The sequence below is a fragment of the Hemicordylus capensis genome, chromosome 3, assembly GCF_027244095.1.
Source record: "Hemicordylus capensis ecotype Gifberg chromosome 3, rHemCap1.1.pri, whole genome shotgun sequence".
Lineage (NCBI taxonomy): Eukaryota > Metazoa > Chordata > Lepidosauria > Squamata > Cordylidae > Hemicordylus > Hemicordylus capensis.
The window spans coordinates 184436668-184461828 of NC_069659.1; the positions used below are offsets into that span (position 1 = coordinate 184436668).

Here is a 25161-nt window from a genome sequence, read left to right on the forward strand (position 1 = left end):
TAAAGAGAGCTTTCACTGCTTAGCTCTATGGAGGCATGCCGAGCACATGGAGGCATGCTGGCACATTGTATGTGTGTATGTGTGTGTGTTGCTTACAACCTCTTTCTCCTGAAAGTGTCTGGACTTGTATTTTTGAGCTGATATTATGGTAAAGTTATCTGAAAGATGGGTGTCAGATGATTGGACAGGGGGTGCAATTTCAGTGCTTGCCCTAGGTGCTATTTTCCCTAGATACACCTCTGGTGAGGAGGAAGCCTTAAAAAGCTTACCTCCCCGCAGAAGATCAAGGGCTCCCTCTTCAACAGAGAGAGCGCCCACTCAGATGATTATCAGTTGCTGCCGGTAGCCTGGGGGTGGTCGGGCTGCCAGGACACATCGCCCAGCATTGCCCCACCTAAAGAGTGCCCATAATGCACGGTGAAAGTGCACAGTATATTATAGGGATCCCCCCTCCCCTCCCTAGAGCTGGCCAGGATCTCCGCAGTCTGCCAGCTGTGGCTGCTGGCAGACGATCACAGAAACGGGATTATTAGAGCACTCGCTCTCCTAACTGCATTTTGCAAGGTGGTTCCCAAGAGAGTGGGTTTGCCGCCGGGGTGCCATCAGGATCAGGCCCAATCTCAGCAGTACAAACACTGCAGGCAAAACTGGGCTTGGCTTCCTTGGCCCAGATTTGCCTGTGTGTGTGAATAGCTTCATGGTATTCTCACACATTAACTAAACATTTTAGATGGTACTTTTATTAGAGCATGGTAAGAAGTTGTTGCTGTTACAGAACAATCATTGAGCAGTATTGGAAACGCTAACAAATCTTAAACAGCCAGATTGAAATTATCCTGAATTGTCTTAATTATGGTTCAGGTGGACATTTGATTCCTAAATTGAATATGAATACTTTACATTCAAGGTGATTTTGATTGTTTTATTAGTATCCCCCCCCCAATCATCATGCTTAGATTGTAGGCAGCCATCCGCACACTCAGACTCTCACAAGGTTTTTACAACACCCTTGCAAATGTTTTAAAACCATATTTTTGAACATCGGACTTCCCCAAGAGCTCCAGTGTAGCAAGGGGATGCCAAGGGGCCCCTGGTCACACTAGCCCCCTACCTTGCACGCTCCAAGGTATCCACTGATAGGGTAGCTTTAGAAAATACTTCCCGACTCATGTTCAGAACCTAGGTTTCAGATGGGAATTTTGCCAGCTTATTACAACTCTTTGAGCTTCCTTTGAAATGTTTCATCTGAGAGGGCAAAACCACACTTTTGTTCCAAGTTTCATTTTCAGTCCTTTTATTTTTGTTGGCAGCTATAGGAAAACAGGGTACATGTAATAAAGCTTTTCAGTGTTATTTAAGCCAAGATAGGAACACTGAGTAAAAGAAGAGGAAGGCACAGGTGCTTCTTACCATTTATACTTTCATGGGGAACTTAGTCATTTGCTGGCCCAGTGGCATTCACTGAGTGTTCTTCAAGTCCAATTAGATATGCTTTTTACTTTAGGAGAGCTTTCATCAGATTTTTTTTTTTTTTTACAAGACCATTTGATGCAATACTTTTCATCTTGTTCTTTCAACCTTCTTAAATTAAATCATAATTACTTTTTCATGTTAGTGCAAATATTCCTACCAGTGACTCAATCACTATTTACTTGGTGACCTAATCTGTCCACCACAGGGCAACTTACACCTGCTACAGACTAGTTACCATGAGGCATGCGGTGCTTGTTTTCCTCTGATCTTCAATCTTTATAACAAACTAGAAAGTGCTCATCATTGCAACAAGCTATATTTCCTGTACAAAAAGTGAAGAAAGGAATGTTCTGAGAATGTCAGTGGAACATGAACTCAAGTAGGGTTAGGTTGGTCGTGAGAAGCAGTGGGATCCTTGTGGATCCCTCTGCTCCCCACCCGCCAACCCCCTTAACAAACCTGGCCTTTAGCCAAGATTAAGGGTGCTCTTGCACCCTTACTCCAGCTACCGGGTATCGTGTGATTGATCCCCAATGCAATGCACTTGCTGTACATTGCATTTAGGGCTGCCTGGAGGCCAGAACAACAACAACTGGCCCCGGATCCCTCTGTCCTGCTCCATGCTTCATTGAGCTGCATGGAGCAGGGGTGTCCGTGTGGGGGCGCGGGAGGCATGCTGATGATGGACGGTTTCATCATCTGATGGGGAGGTAGGTTATGTTCAGCCTTCCCCCTGCACCCTCTCAACTCCGCCCACGATGATTGTGTGAGTTGCTCCAAAGCCTTTCTTCAGTATACAGGAGGAAGAAAGGAAAGGCTTTTGCTGAGCAAATAGATGCAAACAGCTTCACTCTGCATTGCTTCACTCTGCACTGCCCCACCCCACAAGTGATCAGCCAAAAAAAAAAAAAAAAAAGGCTGAACTCAGGTCTTCTCAGTCCTGCTCATTCACACAATTATTATTACGGTAAGAGAAGTCTCCTTCCCTGGTTCGGGAGCTGTGTGTGTGTGCTTCTGTTTTCTTATCGTCTGCGAATTAGAAACAAGGCCAGAAGTGCCAGCAGTGATTGTGTGCTAAGCAGCAGCTGGGTTGGAGAGCTTAGCACATGATCATGGCTGGTGCCTCCAATCTCATTTTTAACTCACAGACAATCAGAAAACGGGAGCACACACAGCTCCTGAATGACGGTAGGAGGCTTCTCCTACTACCCTACATAACAGCCCTGCTCGATCAGGCCTAAGACCTACCTAATCCAGCATCCTGTTTCCCACAGTGGCTCACAAGATGCCTCTGAGAAGCCCACAGGCAAGAGACGAAGGCACGTCCCTTTTCCTGCTGTCACTCCCCTGCAACTGGTATTCAGAAGCATCCTGCCTCTGAGTCTGAATCAATCAATCATCTTTATTATTGTCTAAGACAAGCATAAGACAGAACAGTAAGGCATGATTCATAAAAATAAAAGTAAGTAATGGAACCATAAAACTATACTACTTTAAAATTGCTACTCTAATACTATAAGACTATATTATAATATTATAAAACTGCTATGCCTTAGAAGGTATCTGCTGCTGTGAAATCATTAAAACCTTTTCTAAACAGCTATATTTTAAAAGTTATGAGCATAAAATATATAAAATGCAAAAAACAGTGGCTAAAACGGAGTATGTAAAATAATTTAGCTAAATGGGGATACTAGGAGGAAAAGATAAAATAGTCAGTAGTTTAGAGCTATGCAGAGTTTATGCAAGGGTATGGACTGGCAGTCAAGGCCCGGCAGATCCTACACTCTGCCACACAGAACATGGCAGTGTTGTGCATAAAGGCTGGGTCTTCATCCAAGAGCAACATCTGGGTATAGGCATGGCTTGGGCAGCCAGGGTACTTGAGAAGTACTGGAAATATAAGCTTGGCCCAATTGTCTCTATAAAAGGGGCAGAAGATGAGTCCATGCTTTGTGGTTCTGACCTCCCCAGTGTCACAGTGACAAAGCCTCTCCTCAAAAGTACAGTGGGGGGGGAGGGCATGACAACGGGCAAGGGTGAAGGCCCTTCTGTGTTTGACTGAGTCTGGATGTATCCTATAGCCATCAAGACTAGTATAAGAATAATTGAGGCTCTACACACAATCTTTGTGGGAGGGTTCTGCGGGGAGAGCTGGCTTAGCCTGCTCTCCCCACAGACAAGCAGCCGCTCATTGCTGGGCAGCCAGACTGGCCACCCACACAACTACTGGTTCCATCATGGAGCCGGTAGGGGCTGCAAGGATTGGGGGCCACACGGAAGTCCCAGGATGCCCCACACAAGTGTGCAGGGCATCCTGGGGAGACCCCCGACAGGCTCATTTTAGCCTACCAGCGGGGGTCTCCTCATGAGTCGCCATGGCGCAGAGCCACGCCATGGTGACTCACAATCGGGGAAATGGGGTTAGCGGAGGACTCACTCCACTAACCCCATTTGCTAGCTCCTTTAGCCCGTTTTTCTCCCATGGTGAGAATAGCCTCATTGAGTGAATGAGCCTCTTATCTTATGCTTTATCCCAGGGCTACTCAAATCCAGCCCTCCTGCAGATGTTGTCCTACAACTGCCATCATCCCTGACTATTGGCTACTGTAGCTGGGATGCGGGGAGCTGTAGTCCAAAAACAGCTGTAGAGCCGAAGTTGAGTACCCCTGCCCTATACATTACACCCAACTGGCTCTCTTTTAAGACTCTCTTTCATTCAAGGAGTCATGCAAGAATTGTTTCAATTGTATGTTATTTCATGAGAAAAAGAGTATAAGAAGTCTGATAAGAACAGACCTAACAGCCAAACCCTCCTGGAACTCATACTTGCTCATACAAATGTGATAGTTTTGGGGTTTTTTAAAAAATAGGAGTATTAAGTAAACAGACAACTGGGGAACTGGAGAGAGGACATTTGCCCCACCTCAAAGAGGAACATGAATGTTCTCCAGATCTCTCCTTGAATGTCAAAGTGTTATTTAATGAATTATTCCTGACACTAGTAATGTCTTTGTTTACTCCACTCTCACCTTAGGGAATATAGAGCAAATGCCAGCTTGGAAACCTGTGTGCTCCTGAAATATATTCTAGCATCATCAATCAGCTTAAGGCATTTCATATGGGACTAGCTGTCACTACTTTGTCTTATTCAGATATTTTCAGGGCCCCGGTGCAGACCCCCGTGACTTGCCTGGCTCCCATTGCAAATCGGCACCTACTCCCATGTCCTTGGCCCAACCCCTGACCAACCTGGCAGACACCTCGGCTGACAAAGAGGCAATAAACTGGCCCTGGGGCTGGATGGCTTTTTGCCTTCCAGGAGTGCCAAAATCTCACAAGATGTGATTTCCACCTCGTGAGATCCTGTGCTGAATGATTGCGAGTCCACGGGGTCTCAAACGAGATAAGATCTCGTGAGATTACCTGTGGGATTTCAGGGGCATATACAGACAGGCCGGCCTGTAATGAGTGGCCAGATGGGTAAGGGCTGCTTAGGTGGAAGGAGCCTGTGGAGCAGAAGGTCTGACTTGGCAGGAGAGCCTCCATTATCTGTGGCAATAACAGGCAGTTGTCATAGGTGCAGCCAAGGGCCACCACTCTGAGGCCAGACCTGGACTATTCTGCCCTGATGAACCACGCAGCCCCAATGTGGGGCATTACAGACATCCTGTTTTAATCAGTAACCTAATCCCAAAGAATATTTTATCCTAAAATGTCATTGTCTATAATAATGGTCAAAGTATTTATATGTGAGGATTCCTATCCATCTTACTCCTCCTGAACTGCTTCAGCAGTGCAAAAAGGAAAGGTACTGTAAGAAAGCTGAGAGGGATAAGAAGGTGAAAACTGTTTGTCATTGAATCTACTCTCAGAACCCCTCAGAAACAACAAAACCCAGTGCCCCATGGGCTTGTGGGTTTGGGGGTGGTTGGCACGCTATGTGCACTACACCACCACTTGCTCTGGTGCCCCCCAAGTGGAGTTAAAGGGCTGCTCAAATCCCCATTATTCCCTATGGGAAAAAGCTTAAAGACACGCAAACTTCAGAAATTCTTTAAAAATCACCCCATCACCAATTTATTTGATATCTGGATGGTAGCAGGCACCCATTGGGGCACTACCACTTGACCCACTCTTCTGCTCCCGAAACCCCTTTTCTGCCCTGAATCTGCCCCAAAGACATGCCATCTTCAAAAATTCTTTAAAAATCACCCTTTTGCCCAATTCCTTTGAAATCTGGATGGTAGCTTCCTTGGGCACTACCACCCACCACATGGAGCTATAAGGTTGCTGAAATCCCCATTAGTCTCTATGAGAAAAAGCTTAAAGACGTGCCAACTTCAAAAATTCTTGAAAAATCACCCCTTTGCCCAATTTCTTTGAAATTTGGATGGTAGCTTCCACCCATTGGGAAATACCACCCACCCCACTCCTTTGGCCCTGTTACCCTTTTAAAAATCCAAATTGATTCAGATTTGGAAAATTTGGGTACAAATCGAATCTGGGGTGACTCGGGGGGTCAGATTTGGACCCAAAACAAAGTGGGGGTGATTCGGTTCAGGTACAAAATGAAAAGAAAAAAATTATTCATGCACACCTCTAAAGCATACCACCAGACCCTCGTTTCTGTGATCATTTGCTAACTGTGGCTGCAAGGAAACCCCCTGACTGGGAGGCTCCAACAAGCCTCAAGTCCTCGGGGGTCTCCTCAGAATGCCCCATGCACTCATGCGGGGTGTCCAAGGACTTCCAGGGGCCAGGCAGCCCCCGATCCCTGCGACGGAACTGGTAGTCATGTGAGTGGCCAATCTCATCTGTGCGGAGAGCGGGCTAAGCTCACTCTCCCCGCAGAGCCCAGTTAGGTTCTACACACAGATTGTGTGTAGCGCCTCATTGTGTTATACAGATAGGACTTCATTCCTTTCTGAGATGTTCTTTGCATTCTAGAGGACAAACCTAAACAAGGCTGCAGTCTGAGATACTGTTGAAAGGGGGCAAAATGTGACCCACTCTCCAGACTCTAATACCCCCTGGAGCAGGGAACCAGTTTATTCCCCTCAGTGAATACAGTGCATCCCTCCGCTCTGTCCTACATAAATAGAATACCTACAATATAAGAGTTCTGCCTCCTCATACACCCTACCCACCATAATGATGGGCAGTTTGCTAGGATGCAAAAAGCAACAGTAGTAATTTTTACATTAAGTTATAGGATTGCAAGTGTGTTGGCAACTCTACAGTGTGAATGGCTATGGAGGTAGTTTTCAGAATACTCCCTGCATTATTTTATATAACTCTAATTATATCCCTTTCCAACCTGCTTCAGGTAATTATATCCTTTTATAACCTCTCCTCAAGTGAAATGTCTCCATTTTCTCATGCACAACATGTTCTTAATTATCTGCTTTTTTTCTGTTTGAGTACCTTCAGGTGGCTGGGGTTGCCAAAATAAATGGAGAATTGTAGCAAAGAGTACAGTATGTTGCATAGATATTCCTAGCATCCCTTCCACCCCCTCTTTAGTTCTGTACACATTAGTTGCACTAACCATGTGAATAGGTATTGTGGATAAGGAGAAAATTGATACAAAGAGGTCATTCACATGATCAAGAACTGGTTATGGTTATAAGTTTATTCGGTCATTGACCAGCAAAAGATCAAGAACTGTGTTCTACCTGGGTTTGGGAGCTGTGCGTACTCCCAATTTTCGGTTGTATGGGAGCAAGGTAGGATGAAAACCTGGGTAGCTTTTCCTCCTACCTTGCTTCTACCCAGGTTTTCCTCTTAACTTGCTTCCACACAACTGAAAATTGGAAGCACAGATAGTTAGAACACAGTTTTTGACTGTGTGAATGACCTCAGAATCTAGCCTTACAAAGAGATTCTGATTGTGCCTCCAGAGGATTGGGGAACATAAATCAATATCAATAATACACAAAAAGAAAAGTACAGGTTTATAAAAATAAAGGGGTCATTCACCCAATCAAAAAGTGAGGTGCTTCACACAAGTAGTGTGAAGCCCCAAAATGGGGTTTGCTGGGAGAGCGGGCTTGACTGCAGATGAACAGGGAACCTTCCCTGGGTGGCTAGATCAACTTGTTGTAGCCTCCCTGTCAGGGGGCTACTTATGAGTTGCTGTGGCGCAGAGTCGCACTGTGGCAACACACAATCCTTTGACCTGGTTTTTGGGTGCTCTCTGATACTTCCTACTGCTTTGCAATAGTGTGGAAAATAATACAGTTGTGCCTTACCCCCACCCCACACATCCCCAAATCGGGAAAAGGGTCAGCAGACTTGGGTTCTGGTTTGCTTGATGAAAACATGATATTTTAAAGTAACGTTTGGTTTATTTACAGATATACAAGTAGGCATCAATAGAGGCAAACAGTATGGATTTCTATCAGGCAGCAGTTCTGCTACCTCACATCAGATCCCTGTGGAGAGGAACCATGTACTCCACACAAAGCCTTCAGCTTTCTCCTTCACACTCTTTACATTGGTCCCTTCCTTTTAGCTGAAGGAGGGATGTGGCAGCTTTCCCCAATCCAAACATCTTAGAAAGATTTCTGTACCCAGAATTCACTCCCCTAGGAAAACACCTGCTAACTAGCAATGTACGAATAGGGGTACAAATCGATTTGTACCCAAATCTAGCTGATTTGGGTGATTTGGAGACAGAACAAATCACCTCTGTGGTCCATTGGCTAGATTCAGGTCCAAATCAAATCACACCTGATTTGAATCGATTCAAGATTCAGATTCCTCCTATTAATTTCCCCAGATTCCCAGCTTTCTTTCTTTCTTTCTTTCTTTCTTTCTTTCTTTCTTTCTTTCTTTCAAGTGCTAAGCTCTAGCCCTTGTAGAAGTGGAGTTATGGAGCAAAATGTGTGGTCACTATTTTTAAAGTGTTTGGATTCTTTGGTGTATAATAATGTTTCCTCAATGAGGATTCATTACACAACTTCATTTTGACTGTCTTTGGACAGTGCCAAATATCAACTGCCATGTGCCAACTACTCCCCCTCCCACCTGCAAGGCAGTGGGATACTATTCATTTTATGTTCTAGGAATTTTTTCAAGTGCTTATCTATCTGCTTATCTGCTTATCTGCTTATCTGCTTATCTGCTTATCTGCTTATCTGCTTATCTGCTTATCTGCTTATCTGCTTATCTGCTTATCTGCTTATCTGCTTATCTGTCATTAAATTTATATACCGCCTTTCATTAAAACAATCCCAAGGCGATTTACAGCAAAATTTAAGAACAAGATGGTAAAAAAGACACAATTAAAATATTAATTGAAAAATATTAAATAAATCTGATTAAAAATTAAAAGCATAAAAGCAATACAGAGTACAAAGAGCAGCAGCAGAGAATCAAATAAATGCCTGGGCAAAAAGCCAAGATTTTACACTCTTTCTAAAAGCTATGATGGAGACTGAGGAGTGAATAGCCACCAGGAGAGCATTCCAGAGCCTGTGGGCAGCAACAGAGAAAGCCCTGTCCCACATGCACAACAACCAAGCCTCCCTCATTGTCGGCACCCAGAGCAGAGCCCCCTCAGATGACCTCATCAAGTGGGCAGTAACCCTTGGGAGCAGGCAGTCCCTCAGGTATCCTGGGCCCAAACCGTTAAGGGCTTTAAAGGTCAAAACCAGCACCTTGAATTGGACCCAGAAACAAACTGGTAGCCAGTGCAGCTCTTTCAAAATGGGTGTGATGTGCTCCCACCAGGCAGCTCCTAGGGGATAAAACCCTAGCTGCCGCATTTTGCACTAGCTGCTGTTTCCGGATATTCTTCAAGGGCAGCCCCCTGTAGAGCATGTTACAATAATCCAGCCATGACGTGACTAAGGCATGGGTAACTATGGCCAGATCTGCCTTCTTGAGAAAGGGATGCAGCTGGAGCACTAGCCAAAGTCGTGCAAAGGCACCCCTGGCCACTGCCTCCACTATTTTCAAGTGTTTAGACTCTTTGGTGTCTAATAATCTTTCCTCATAATGAATCCCTATGAGGATTCATTACACACCGAAGAGTCTAAACACCTCAAAAATTCCTAAGATAAAAACTGAGTGTCCAGTGGCTTGTGGGTTGGGGGGCGGGGTTAGTTGGCACATGGGATGCTACTAATTCCCCACCCGCAAAACAGTAGGGTCAAAATGAACAGAAGAAATGTAGGTGTGTGATGAAGACACCCAAGAATCTAAACACTTCAAAAATTCCTAAAAAAATAAACTGAGTACCCCAGAGTGTGTGTGTTGTGGGGGAGTGTAGTTGACACATGGCAGTTGACACTCTCCAATGACAGTCAAAATGAACAGAAGAAATGGAGGCATGCAAAGAGTCCTCATTGGGATTCATTATGGGCAAAAGTTATTATATACCAAATAATCCAAACACTTGAAAAATAGTGACCATACTTTTTGCTCCATAACTCCACTTCTACAAGGGCTAGAGCTTAGCTTTAAAAAATATAAAAATAAAGCTCATATCTGGGGATCCAGAAAGCTGGGGATCCATGTTAGGGTTATAATAGGGCAACTTTGAATCCCCATTATTTACTATAGTGGAAATATACAAAATCAGTAAAAACTAAAAGAAATCATTAAAAATCAACCAAGTGCCCTGTGCCTTGAAATTTGCATGTTAGGTGGCGCCCATAGGGACTTATCCACCACCCATATCTGGTGCCCCAGGACAGTGGTCTGAATCAATCCAAATCCAAATTGAATAAAATCAAATCCAAATGGAATCTGGGGTGATTTGGAAGGACAGATTTGAACACAAAACAAATCAGGGGTAATTCAATTTGGGCACAAATCAAATTTAAAAAATTGATTCATGCACTTCCCTACTCTTAACCATTACAGAACAATAATATTCTTTTGTCAGCTCTCAGACCATGATCAAGCATAGCTTTGAGGCAAATCTTATACCTTTCAATGAGGTCACTGCTACACCTCATCTACTGTACTAATGATGGACAAGAGAGTCTTTTGGGAATTGGAAGAGGCTACTTTTTCTATTAAAAAACAACCACCTCATAAAACTCAGATGAATTTGGAAAATTTGCCATTACTTTTTGCTGGGATTTGTGATTATTCTGCCAAGCACCAAGAAAGCTACCACTCCAGTTACAGAGTGCAGAGTTTAGTTATTGCAGCTATTTAAGTAACTCACATGGAGATCACTGTAGAGTCTAAACTAAATTGATTTATTGATGAAGTACATATGAGATAGGAAAGACCTATCCTTTCTATCAGCTACATAATGAATACAGTGTAGGTAGGGAGGGAGAGAGATGTTTCCATCTTCTTTCTAGGAGGAAAGGAAGAGGACTGACTCACTATAGGAAGTACCTGAGGAGTCAAAGCAGGGGTCATATAGCAGAGGCAAACAGGGACAGGTAAGGAGAACCTCACTAGCTACCTCTGCTCCCAGTGCCCCTAGTGGTCATTAGGATAGTGGGTGCAAAAGGTTGATGCACTGGAACTGCATCTCCAACACTTATATACATATTTCAAGTACCAAAAACAAAACAAAAAAAGCCCCAACTCGAAACTCAGACAAAAGGTTCTCAGGAGATACATTTCTACCATACGTATTAATATATATTAGGAATCAGAAAGGAGTGGAGGGGAACCATGATCCTCATGAGTAGGAATGGGTAGGAATATGGAATAGTTCACTTTGTACTGTTACCACAAGAACAAAAACACATCTGTGACAAATAATTTCTAGCATTTCCACTCTGAAGAAACTGGGGATTAACAGTCTTTCATTTCCTTTCTCTTTGACAAAGTATCCCCAAGGAGCTAATATTAGGTTAATGCATAGGAGTTTAGGCATGGAATCATTCAAAGGGTTGTGATATCTTCCTTAGAACTGCCACATATGGAGCACATGCTGCTAATGCTTAATACATTTTGCATTCCCATGTCATGTCAGGAGAACCTGACACTGGTAGGTAAATGAATGAATGTTTCATGGTGTTCCCTGGTGCTTCATAGCTACGCGGAAATAAAAATATAACAAAATAGAAATAAATTTCAATCATTTAATTGTATTAACAGGATTTTTTGTTAAGGAGGATTGGGGGATTGCAATGGTATGGTGGTGGGGGTGGTCTTCTGTTTTGCATGGTGAACTACAGGTGATTGGGTAGTAATAGCTGTGGAAATATTTAAAGCAGTTTATTTGAGGCAATTTCATGTGCTCTTGTAGAGAAAGGATATGGGAAAGAATCCAGAAACCACACAGTTTTGTGAAAACCAAGGGGCACCAATCTTGGCAGGATGCTATAATGGAGCAAATTGCTTTGTTCTACAAGCTATGAACTTATGAAGCATTGTAAAAGGCCTGGAAGACTGACTTCCAGCAGCAAGAATCTGATAGCTGTGGAGGAGCTGAGATAGTTCTCTGGAAAGATAGATGGTGCTTCAGCAAGGATCTGAGCTCAGCTGAGCACTTACCTGAAAAAGCAGGCCTCCTGAGAACCCAAGCCCGGCCCTTCCTTCGAGAGCTTAAAGGGGAGTTGGGCCTTTAATGGTTAGTGAAGTGCAGAGGCATAACTATAGGGGTGGCAGGGGGGCACGTGCCCCGGGCGCCATCTTTTCTGGTCACGTGGGGGGCGCCGCCATGACCAATTTTTTTTTAAAAAAAAAATTAATTTTTTGTTAATACAAATGTTTCCTGCTCAGTGCAGCAGCGCTGCAGCAGTCAAGGGAGCGCGTCGGTGCCCCCTTCCCCATGAGTGGTCCCTTCCGTGCTGCCTGCGCCCCCCCCCATTGCTTTGCTGGCGCCTGGCGGCCAGTCAGTGGCCTGGCTTGGCAGCGGCGGTGGGCACTTGTGAGGAAAAACCTAAGTATAATGTAGTATGTTGGGGGGCGGGGGGGCACGGGGGGGCACCATTTCAGTGCTTGCCCCGGGCGCCGTTTTCCCTAGTTATGTCTCTGGTGAAGTGGTGGTCTCTGGGTTCCAATTCCTAACTAGAGAGTCCAAACCCTGGGCAGTGTGGCAATTATTGGCCTGCTGCAGAATGCTCTCCCATTACTGGATCTTGAGCTAGCTTGAAATTTACAGGATCCCTAAGGCAAATTCTCACTGGCTCACTTTGATCCAGGGTCACTTCTGCCTTGGAATTACTAATTAAAGTGTTTAAGATCTAGATCTCAACACTATCCATTAGCCCAAACAAACAAAAAACCCCACACGGGTTTTAGCTGCGTTCCCCAACCCTGTCAAGACTTTTGGAATTTGGAGAGGAGGTGGAGGGTCTATGAGGGAGGAAGGGTTGGTCATAAACATGCTATTAGTGGATAGGACCAGTCACAAAATGGGTGTGATTTATGCAGTGTTTGCCCTTCGCATTCACAAAGCACTACTTATCTTCCCACTATTTGTGAAATAACTCTTTTGCCTTTCTCTGCATCCTATTCATTTGCCAAAGGGCATATGCAGTAAAGAGTACCTCTCTTCATTTATAGGCATCAAAGCAGCAGATAGTAAATTTCATCCCTGTTTAGACAATGATATTTTTAACAAGCTAAACAGCCTAGTGAAGGCAAGGCAGAGAGGGATGGGGGCAGGGAAAAGGTGGAGGTTTAATTTGGGGAGACCCAAAGCACAGAAGGCTTTTTATAGTGCATTCCTATGCATCTACCCAGAAGTAAGTCCTACTGCATTCAGTGAGGATTACTCCCAATTATGTGTGCACAGAAGTGCCACCTTAAAGAGAATTCAGACACAGGGATACAAACACACATACTTTCTCATCCTCTCCTTTAATGTGGCTCAACTTTCTTCTACTCACCTCCTCCTGTTGTTCTTGTTGGTGATGCCAGTGGGCTGGATTGCATCCCTTCCATCTGACCAGTTGGCCAGTGGGATTTGGTCCAGAGGACCAAGGAGGGCAGGAACAAGCAAGTGAGCTGATCCATTATCAGAATAGCTGCTACATAACTACCCCTTTCTTTTCTTCTCCTTCTGGGCCTTTCTGCCGAGGCAAGCAGCAGAATGAAGCCACTGTAGTGCGAAAGGAGAAGACAAAGCTGAGTGAAAGACAAGCAGGGCAAAAGGGCTTCAAGGCAGGAGGAGGGGCTGCTACTGGGTGATAGTAAACACCTCTGCAGACAGCATGTTACTTTCTCTGTATTGAAGATCTTAGACTTTAAGTGGGAACTTCTGATGTCTTATAACCATCAGTGCTAACTACCAAGGCAATGCAAAATGACAGCAGCTGAGAAATCAACCCACATCAGTACAAGCAAACACAGAGAAAAACATATATGCCATTCAATTGCAGGTGGATCAGGTTCATTTGTTACAGAGCTGTCTGATTACATGATTAGAAAGTTTTGCAGTTCCTCCATGTTAATTATTTTGTTAATGCTGAAAGCAAAGATGTGACTCCTTCCTCTTATCCCATCTACAATGTCTTTTGTGTTTTAAGCAGGAACTTGAACCTTGCATCTTTTGAGTCCATGAGATGGACATCAGACCCCTCTCAGTATGCTACATAGATGTATATTTCTGCACACTGCCTTGCTACCTTTCAGTTTCACTGCAAAAGTAGATTTGTAATGCTTAAAACAAAGTTCAGCCTTGAAGCATTTGATGTTCCCCCGTGCACTGAAGCAAGTAACAGGCTTTTCAGTAGCCTTCATCACCATAGTATACAGATTACTCAGGGGCATTAATTCTCCTATAGCATTCAGAATGCTTTCAACTTCTAGAACAAATTGTGCTTAGTTGCAAATGAGAATAATTCATCACAAGGTAAGGTGTTATATGTGCCATGGAAAGAGCTTAAATATTATTTATTTATCTATGTAAACTGCTTTGAGAACTTTTGTTGGAAAATGGCATATCAACATTCATAGCAGTAGCAGCTGTGAAGCAGGACATCTCTGGGTCACATCTCACCTTGACCATGAACACATTAGGAGCTATTCTCTCAGCCCATCTCTTTGTAAGTGGGGAATAATAATATAATCAGACATATAAAGGTTGTTTTATGATCCAATCACTAGCTCCCAACCGCACCTGCTAAGATGTTCTGGATGTGCTTGCCTATGTTCTAGGCATGCTTGGCTACACTAAATAAAGATTATTTATTTATTTATTTATTTATTTATTTATTTATTTATTTTTATACCATCTTTGAGGAGAAGCAGGGATTTTCAGTGCTTAATATCCTGTAAGGTTCAGACTGAAAGCATGCAGGGTTCCAGAAGAGCTAGAATCGTTTGATACAAGGGGAATGGAATCAATCCAGCATTGGTAAAATAGCTAATAAAAATCAAAGTCTGTAGGACCTGCGAAAGTTCCCCTTGGTGGGCCCCAGGCAAGAAGGATGCTATTTTAATATCTTTGACTTTAACTGAGCACCTCAATATTGTAGCAGGCCTTCAGAATGCCCAAGCACCTACTCTTTCCACACATACACAATTTAGCTACATTTGCAGGATGCTCATCATTAGGAGAAGTATCTCAAGTAGCTATGTAGCTTCCAAGTGCACTCAATGAGCCCTTTCTTGTGATCAGTGAAAAGGACTTGAGGATGGGGAAGGCTTCTGAAGCGTACTTTCCCCGTAGATGATAGCTGAGTCTGTCCTGGGTGCGCAGATTGCCTGCCCAGACAGACACTGGCTGCCGCTGGCAGTGCAGCGGGTCAGGGGTTGAGACATGTTGTCCCGGCACCCAGAAATCCCATAATGCACTGTGCAAGTACACGGTGCGTTGTGGGGATCCCCGCAGCAATGGGCAAGTGCCCATCACTGCTGCAGCGCCAGCTAAAAGCAGGTGGTGCTGCACATGATTAACATAAATGGGGCTAAGGGAGTGCTCTTGTTTAGGAGGCTGGCTCTGCAGGTGGGTTTGCTGCTGAAATGCTGCCAGGATTGGGTGCGATCCTGGTGGTTCCCACGTGCAACCAAGCCTGGGCTTGACTGCCTTAGCCTCATTTTGGACACATGTGAGAACAGCCTCTATGTCTTTTCTTCTAGAGCGTAAAGGGGAGTGAGGGGTCTTGGATGGTGGTTGAGCTAGCAGAATTCTGGACACTGATTCTTTGCACTCTGGCCTCGCTTCTGGGTAGCCTATAATGTGCTTCCTCCCCAATCACCAAATCTTGGACTGGCTTGGGATCTGTGGGATTCTACTAGGGTTGCCAACTAGGGACTTTCATTTATTTATTGCTAAATTTCTATACCACTTTTCATTAAAAACAATCTCAAGGCAGTTCACACAAAAGTTAAAACAAAACTACAAAAATTACACAATTAAAATATCAGCTAGAATATAAAAATACATACCTGATTAAAATATTAAAAAACAAGCACAATATAACCATAAATGATACAAAGCATCAGCAATAGGAACAATCATTTAAAAGCTTGGGTAAAAAGCCAAGATATTGCATGCTTTCTAAAAATGGATGGCGTCTGGGAGCAACAACTAAGAAGGCCGTGTCCCGTGTGCACCACAGCTGAGCCTCCCTTATTGTCTGAATCCTAAGCAGAGCCCCACCCCAGATGACCTCATCAAGCAGGCAGCAACCCTTGGGAGCAGGCAGTCCCTCAGGTATCCAGGGCCCAAACCATTAAGGGCTTTAAAGGTCAAAACCAGCACCTTGAATTGGACCCAGAAACAAAATGACAGCCAGTGCAACTCTTTCAAAATGGGTGTGATGAAATTCTAGTGGGCAGTTCCAGATAAAATCTTAGCTACCGCATTTTGCACTAGCTGCAGTTTCGAAATATTCTTCAAGGGCATCCCCACGTAGAGTGTGTTATGTAATCCAGCCATGACATGACATGAGTAATTGTGGCCAGATCTGCTTTCTCAAGAAAGGGAAGCAGTTGGTGCACTAGTCGAAGCCGTGCCAAGGAATCCCTGGCCACCATGTCCACCTGAGCTTCCAAAAGCAGAGACGGGTCCCAAGCTACATACTTGCTCTTTCAAGGGGATTGCAACCCCATTCAGAACCAGTAGAATCTCCTCAACCCCATCAGCTGTCCTACTGACCAACATTACCTCTGTCTTGTCTGGATTCAATCTCAGTTTATTAGCCCACATCCAACCCATCACGACCTCCAACCCCCAATTCAGGACATCCACTGCCTCCCTCGGATCAGATGATAAGGAGAGATAGAGCTGAGTGTCATCTGCATATTGCTGACAACTCAGGGAAGTCCCTGGATGACCTCTCCCAGTGGTTTCAAGTAGATGTTAAACAGCATGGAGGACAAAACTGAACCCTGTGGGACCCCACAAGCCAATGGCCATAGAGCAAGCACTAGTCCCCCAGCACCAACTTCTGGACCCTCCCCCCAAGAAGGATTGAAGGAAGCCACTCCAAAGCAGCACCTCCATTTCCTATACTTGAGAGGTGCTCCATAAGACTACCATGGTATTGATGGTATCAAATGCTGCTGAGAGGTCCAGCAGGGATGCACTCCCCCTGTCTAGCTCCTGGTGTAGGTCATCCTACACCAGGAGTTCTTTGGAGTTCTTTGAGAGTGTCAACAAGTGTGTGGATCAAGGTGATCCAGTTGACATAGTATACCTGGACTTCCAAAAAGCTTTTGACAAAGTTCCCCATCAACGACTCCTGAGGAAACTTAGCGGTCATGGGATTAGGGAGGTCTATTGACGGCTACTAGTTGGAGGGCTGGAGGCCACCTCCAGCCTCGGGGGTGGGGTGCCTCTGGGTACCAGTTGCAGGGGAGTAACAGCAGGAGAGAGGGCATGCTCTCAACTCCTGCCTGTGGCTTCCAGCAGCATCTGGTGGGCCACTGTGCGAAACGGGATGCTGGACTAGATGGGCCTTGGGCCTGATCCAGCAGGGCTGTTCTTATGTTCTTATCCACTAGAGCAACCAAGGCAGTTTCAGTCCCATATCCAGGGCAGAAGCCAGAGTGAAAAGGGTCTAGATAATCCACATCATCCAAGACCCTTTGCAGCTGGGATGCCACCACACGCTCTATCATCTTGCCTCAAAAGGTGATAGGTCTACAGTTATCCAGGTTGACGGGATCAAAGGAGGGCTTTTTAAATAATGGTTTTACTATCACTTCTTTGAGACATGATGGCATCCTGCCCTTCCTTAATGAAGCATTAATGCTCACCTCCAACCATCTGTCTGTATCCTCCCTACCAGCTTTTATTAGCCATTAAGGGCAAGAGAGCACAATGTCGCCTGCAAACTGCCGAGGAACTTGTCCACATCCTCAGGCTGTACTAACTGAAAAGAATCCAAGAAAATAGGACCAGATGGTACCCGAGGCATGTCTGCTGGAACTGCCAAAACTCTGGAGTCCAAATCAGCACAGATGCGAGTGACTTTATCTGAAAAGTGATGTGCAAACTGATCACAATGGGCTGTAGATCATTCCTCCCTCATTACCTACCTGGGGGGATGTGTGAAGCAATGTCTTTGCTACATGAAACAGCTCTGCTGGTCTGCACTGAGCAGATGCAATGTAGATGGAGAAAAAGCATTTCTTTGCTGCCCCCACAGATTCATACCTAAAATGAGCTCTAGCCTGTGTTCGATCAGATTTGTCACTACTCTTCTTCCAGTGTTATTCCAGCCATTGCCCAAGTTGTTTCATTGCTCTAAGCTCCAAGGAAAACCATGGAGCAGAACAGGCTCCGCCAAGCTGGAGAGGGCATTTAGGCTCAACCATGTCAACAGCCCGGGCTGTCTCCGCGTTCCAGAGATTCACCAGGTCCTCGACAGAGTCACCAGCACTGGACACTGGAAACTCTGGCCTCCGGGAGCAGAACATTCTAATCAGTTCAGCGCCCCTTCAGAGGACAGATGGAGCAGTCAAACTAAATCCCACCAGATGGTGATCTGTCCATGACAAGGGAATTATCTTGAAATCCCCCACCTCCTGATCATTTATTCCCCGGTCGGCAAAAGCCAGATCCAGAGTTTGTCTGTCCATGTGGGTAGGGCCAGATACCAACTGAGATAGGCCCATGGTTGCCATGGAGGCCATGAAATCCTGAGCTGCTCCTAGTAGGGGGACCTCAGCATGGACATTGAAACCCCCCAAGACAATAAGCTTGGAGGAACCCAAAGCCACCTCTGAGACCACCCCCGCCAGCTCAGGTAGGGAGACTAAAGTGCAGCAGGGTGGTCATTACACCAGCAGATTCCCCAGCCTATCTCAGAGACCCACCCTCAAAGACAAACACTCGAAATTCTAAGATTGCCACATGGAAATGGGAAAGATCTCATGATAGATGACCACAATGCCCCTCCCCAATCCTCCAGGTGGGGCTGCTGCAGGATAAGGAAACCTGGAGGACAAAGCTGAGAAACCATCCCCACCCAGTTCATCGAACCAGGTCAGCATACTCATCCACAATCAAATCATGGAAGAGGGATGTTTTAGCATTTATTGACCTGGCATTCATCAGCAACACCCTAATTCTTGAGGGAGTTTTCTCAGAGCTCCCTCAGGCTGCAGGATTGGGAGAAGAGCTGGGAAAAGGAACAGTCCTCAGTTGCCTAGACCTTTCTCCCCTATAATGGCCTGCCCAACTCTCACCGCCATACCTTCCTCTGCCTATGATCTCACTAACCCTAGGCCATCCCCACTCTTCTGCTTTCCCAGACAAATCTCCCCAGCCCAACCAACCACAGCTCCTCTTTGAGAAAACCAAGCCCAAGACTTGTTCAGTCATACAACTCTCCTTGATGAGCTGGGCAGGATTGATCTCTCTCAGCCTTGTCCTCCTTGATGGAAAAAGGGAGGTCTTCTGAAGCCCAAGACTGAGAACCCTTGCCCTTCAGCTCACACCCTTCTTGCCCTTCAGCTCACACCCTGGTGCAGACTGACTTTTATATCAGCAGTGATGGTAAAACACCTGGAGCAGAGGTGCTCCTACTCCTGGACTTTGGAGCCAACATCCAGGGCCTCCACAGCCCCTGGGCCCCCCAAATCCACTTTAGTCTGTCCCGGGTGGTGTGGTCACCCAGCTGAGCATGATCATGCTTAATTTGCAGGGGAGGGGGGCCTCCAAAGGCCTTTAGGTCCAGGCTCCAAAATTATCTGGGTGCACCTCTGACCTGGAGGGAGTGAGGCAGAGGCAAACACACAGTCAGAGCCCTACACAAACTGACTCTCTTCCTTCCCCTTTTGTAAGGGGCATTCAACTATTTGGGGGACAAAATGACTTTTTTTTCCATTAGGAGGAATAGAGACTATTTTGGGGCCCAAAAAACCTTTGTGTGTGTGTGCATGTGTTGTGATATCCAAAGTTTTGGGAAGCAGCTGGAACATTTTGTTCACTCAGAACTTTGCTCTCATGAGCAGCTTCTCTTCCCTCTCCCTATCCATCCAATGGGGGAGCCAGAGTGGAGGTTCTGCTTCCATGGCAGGTTGCAGAGCCACATGATGTAGGAGCAAGCACATCTTTGGAAATTAGTCATCCTGATGGTAGTGTTTGTGGTCTCTCTCTCTCTCTCTTTTCTTCTTGTTTAAACTGTCAAATGGTCATCTCTTGGATTTATCAGCAAATGTATGCAGAAGTGGCATGCATTTTTAAAAAATATGAACAAGAACTAAAAATTAAAAACCAGGCTCACTTCTGATTGCTATTACTGAGTAATGGCATATCGTTACTACATGGTAACATTAAGTTAATATTAGTATTTATATACAGCTTTTCAACTACAAAAAAATCATGCAACTGTTTACATAGCAAAAGGAATTAGAGAATCATTCAGAAGTCCCCAAACAGTCCATAATCTGAAAAGAAACACAAGGACAAGACCTTTTCTTGTCCCTCCCAGTGCAGCAGCACTGGCAAGGCCACTGGGCTGAGCTGAATGGAGCAGTTACTATTTCTCTGCTAAACTGATATTATAATTTAAAGGATTCTCTTTGCTCAGTTAGCAGGGGTTAGTTTGGTGCAACAATCAAGGATTATTCTGCTGTCACCAAAAAATACTCCTTAAGATTTAGGATAAAATATAATTTTATATGTTTATTCTATGAAATGAAACCAAAACCAAGAAAAACATAACAGTTTCAGAGAGGATTCTAATTCTTATTCATCAGGAGATGGCACATCTGTTCCATGTGTCTACCTTTGACACCACATTTTGGATTTCTGTATAAAATGATAAAACACTTCCTGTCTTGATTCCTAGCGATGTGATACAAGATGTCCTATTTAAAAAACAGAGCAGAGACTATATCAAGAGAAACGGGAGATTGACAACACCACAGTCTGTCACCCCTGAAGGCAAACATCATGCTCTTTTTTATTAATGCATGTCATGGACATGCTAAAAGGCATTGCCAGGCCCTGGATCAGAGTATTTAAAAGTACCTACGGGGCTGGAAAGTCTTCTTGCGGAGAAATGGTCTGCGTGAGATGCAGACAGTCTACCTTTCCCAACTCCCTCTTGTCTCTTTCTTGTCTTGTACATTCTAGTCATAAGCTATGCTTTTACTAGTGGCATACATTGTGTGTTGCTCTGAAATGCATGCTGTCTTGGGTCTTAGTCTTGATCTTTTATGCTGAACATGTAATTTGATTAATTTAATTACTGTCTTGTGTGATGCCAATGTGCTCAGTGATTTTGTCTTTCTAGATTCTTTCCCAATATATACAGGTGGCCCTCATTATTCACAGGGTTCTGCTCTGGCCTACAACCACGGATAACAAAAACACAGATAATTTTACTTATTTATTTGATTTATATACCACCCTTCCAAATTGGCTCAGGGCGGTTTACAGTTAAAACAAACCACTAAAACAGTAAAGAGCTAAAACAAATTAAAAACAATATAACAACTAACAATTTAAAAACATTTTAAAACAATTAAACCATTACAGTTATTAAAAACCCTGAAATCAGGTTTTAAATTTTAAAATAAACCAGATTTTTAAAAAAACCCAAATTTAGGATGCTGAGTAAGCTTGGGTGAAGAGATGGGTTTTCAGGTGTTTTTTGAAAATTGCCAGAGATGGGGAGGATCGTATCTCAGCAGGGAGCACCTTCCAAAATCTAGGGGCAGCGACCAAGAAGGCCCGTCTCTGTGTAGCCACCAAGTGAGTCGGTGATAACTGGAGACGGATATCCTCAGATGACCTCAATGGGCGGTGGGGCTCGTAATGAAGAAGACGCTCTCTTAGATACCCAGGGCCTAAGCCGTTTAGGGCTTTGTAAGTTATAACTAGCAGTTTGTATTTCGTCCGGAAACCTATTGGCAGCCAGTGTAACTCCATCAGTAACATGGTCTCTCCGAGATGACCCAGAGACCAACCTGGCTGCCGCATTCTGAACCAACTGAAGTTTCCGGACTACATACAAAGGCAGCCCCACGTACAGCGCATTACAAAAGCCCAGTCTGGAGGTTACCAACAGATGTATCACAATTTTTAGGTCATTGATCTCGAGAAATGGGAGCAGCTGGCGTATCAGCGGGAGCTGATAGAAAGCACCCCTGGCCACCGCCTCAGCCTGAGAAACCAGGGAGAGGTGTGAATCCAGAAGTACTCCCAGACTGTGAACCTGTTCCTTTTGGGGAAATGTGACCCCATCTAGAACAGGTAGATCAAAATCATCTCTGGAGTTCTGACCCCGCACAATAAGTACCTTCGTCTTATCTGGATTCAGCTTCAGTTTATTCTCCCTCATCCAGCCCATTACTGCTTCCAGGCAGGCATTTAGAGAGGATATGCCAGCTCCTGAAGAAGTTGGCATGGAGATGTAGATCTGGGTGTCATCAGCGTATTGGTAACACCCAGCTCCAAATCCCCTGATGATCTCTCCCAGCAGCTTCATGGAGATGTTAAAAAGCATTGGAGAAAGTACAGAGCCTTGAGGGACACCATAATTAAGCTCAGATCTTAAAGAGCAACAGTCTCCAATCAACACCATCTAGAATCTGTCCGAGAGGTAGGAGCGGAACCACTGTAAAACAGTGCCTCCCACCCTGCAACACTCTCAGACGTTCCAGAAGGATACTATGGCCAATAGTATCGAAAGCCACCAAGAGATCCAAAAGGACCAACAGAGTCAAACTTCCTCTGTCAATTCCCAATTGGAGATCATCCATCAGGCTGACCAAGGCAGTCTCCACCCCATAGCCCGCCCGAAAACCAGTTTGAAATGGGTCTATATAATCAGTTTCCTTCAAGACTGCCTGGAGCTGAGAGGCCACCACCCTCTCAATTACCTTGCCCAGCCATGGGAGGTTGGAAACAGGCCTATAATTGCTCAACTCCAAGGGATCTAATGCAGGCTTCTTTAGAAGAGGTCTAATGATTTCCTCCTTAAGACAAGGAGACATCCTGCCCTCCCTCAGAGAAGCATTTAGACCCTACAACAGCCTCCCTGCTAGATTGAACAAGCCATGTTGGACAAAGGTCAAGAGAACAAGTGATAGGCCTCACCGCCCCAAGCAGCTTGTCCACATCCTCAGGAGTCACAAACTGAAACCGATCCAGTTGAATCGCATAAGAGGAGTTGCTGGACACCTCCAGTTCAGGCATCAAATTAACTGTGGAGTCTCCATCTAGATCGGCCCGAATCCGAGAGATTTTATCTGCGAAAAACTCTTTAAACACATCACAGCGGGTAACTGATGACTCCATATTCTGGTTCAAGGGAGGTGGGGTGGATACCCATCCCCTCACAACCCTGAACAACTCCACTGCGCATGAACTCACAGAGGCAATACGAGCAGAAAAGAAACACTTCTTTGCAGTACGTATTGCCTGAGCATAGATCTTTAAATGTGCTCTATGTCGTAGTCTGTTGGATTCGAGTCGAGTCTTTCTCCACTTGCGCTCCAGTTGCCTACCTTGCCGCTTCAGCCCCCACAGATCTTCCATATACCAAGGGGCCAGTTTTGAAGCGGGTTGGAGGGGACGCTTGGGGGCAATCGTGTCTACTGCCCTGGTGAGTGAGTTGTTCCAATTCTCAACCAGGGCATCAACAGGATCACCAGAAAGCCAACATTGAATCCTTCCAAGGCTTCTTGGAATCTTACTGGATTCAATAACCTCTTTGGGCTGACCATTCTAATGGGCCCCTCAGCCCTGCAGAGGTGGGAAGTGGTTGTAAGTCCCACCTTAACCAGATGGTGGTCCGTCCATGACAACGGGGAGATCAAAGGAGTCCCACCCACGGAACACCAGCCTGATCAGAGGAGAAGACCAAATCAAGTGTGTGACCTGCAATATTCGTCAGTCCAGAGACCACTTGGGATAGGCCCATAGTTGTCATGGCCACTATGAACTCCTGAGCTGCCCCAGACAAATTGGTCCCAAAATGAACATTGAAGTCCCCCAGCACCAAAAGTCTGGGAGACTCCAATGCAAGTCCTGCGACCAAGTCCGTGAGCTCAGTAAGCAATTCCGTTGGGCAGCGGGGCGATCGGTACACCAAAAGAAGTCCCAATCTATCCTTGGTCCCCAAACTTAAGTACACACATTCAATATGGTCCGATACCCTAACAGGGACCCTGGTGAGGGAGATATTATCCTTATAGACCACAGCCACTCCACCTCCCCGCCCACGTCCCCTCACCTGCTCCCCTACAGAATATCCTGGAGGGAGAAGCTGGGACCAGACTGGACCACTAGCCTCCCCCAACCAAGTCTCGGTAATACATTCCAGGTCAGCCCCCTCATCTGTAATCAAATCATGGATGAGCTCAGGTTTATTTTGGACAGACCTGGCATTGCAGAGGAGCAAGGTAAGGCTATGTGGGTTGTTGGCAGTGCTCCCCGAGGTCAAAAAGCTGGCAGGACAGCCGGAAGGAGAGACAGCTAATACATTTCTGACTACTCTTCCCCTGGAGCAACCTGCTGACCTGCCAACGTTTCTTCTTCTATTACCCACCACCACCGGAGTAGCTGCCCCATAGTCAACGAAGGTGCCCCCTGTTTCCCCATCTCCAGATGAACCCAAACAGATTGCAGAAACTTCAACCCAATTCCCAAACAGCTAAAACTAATTAGACAGAAGCCCTCTAGCTCTCACCCTTGTTCTGCCCTGAAGTGGCTCCCCCAAAGGGGTGACCCCCTTTGGTGTTTCCCCTTCGGTGGCAACCCCGCTGGTGGCAGGCCCGCCGCCACAAGCAGCCTCCTATAAAGCCCAAGACTGAGCAGATGACCCAAGGAACAGCTGAGTCACTCAGGGGCTGGTCCTAGTCCTGCACTCACTCCCCACAGATGTTACCTACAGGCAGCAGCCCCACAGGGGAAGTCAGGCAGCAGCAGAAGGAGTCCCCAAGACCCACCTGGTCTCACACCCCAGGCTGTATTGGGTGGGAAGCAGATGGACCTCTCCCGCTCCTCTGCTGGGCTTCTGACACCCTCAATAATGAAACCTCAAGTCAATGGGAATTGGGGGGTTACATTCTGGAGCCCAGGAAAATGACCAAGTATAACTGAAAAGACAGGGTAAACACAGAAATAAGGATAGCGCACAGCTCTGTACCTTGGCCACTTCGGTTTTCCCACTCTCAAACACTCCAGCTCCTTCAGCAATGCCCCCCAGTTTCTCCAGTAACACATAATTATGTTTCCTCACCCCGCTGTTGAAGTCCAGAACTTAGCAGCACAAGCCCCTTGGACTGATTGGTTGGTAGGTTGGCCAAAGAGGCAGCACATAATTAAATGTGATTTTAATGGAGTTTTATTGT

The 25161-nt window shown here is 45.5% G+C and overlaps 1 long non-coding RNA gene across 2 annotated transcripts in view; it reads right to left on the bottom strand.

The window, feature by feature from the left end:
• Window positions 1-13618, bottom strand: part of LOC128349240 (uncharacterized) — a 48733-nt gene extending 35115 nt beyond the window's left edge. For both annotated transcript variants that reach the window (XR_008318651.1, XR_008318650.1), the window contains exon 1: window positions 13290-13618. This is a non-coding gene — a long non-coding RNA (uncharacterized LOC128349240). The remainder of the gene's footprint in view (window positions 1-13289) is intronic.
• Between the last annotated feature and the right edge of the window lie 11543 nt (window positions 13619-25161).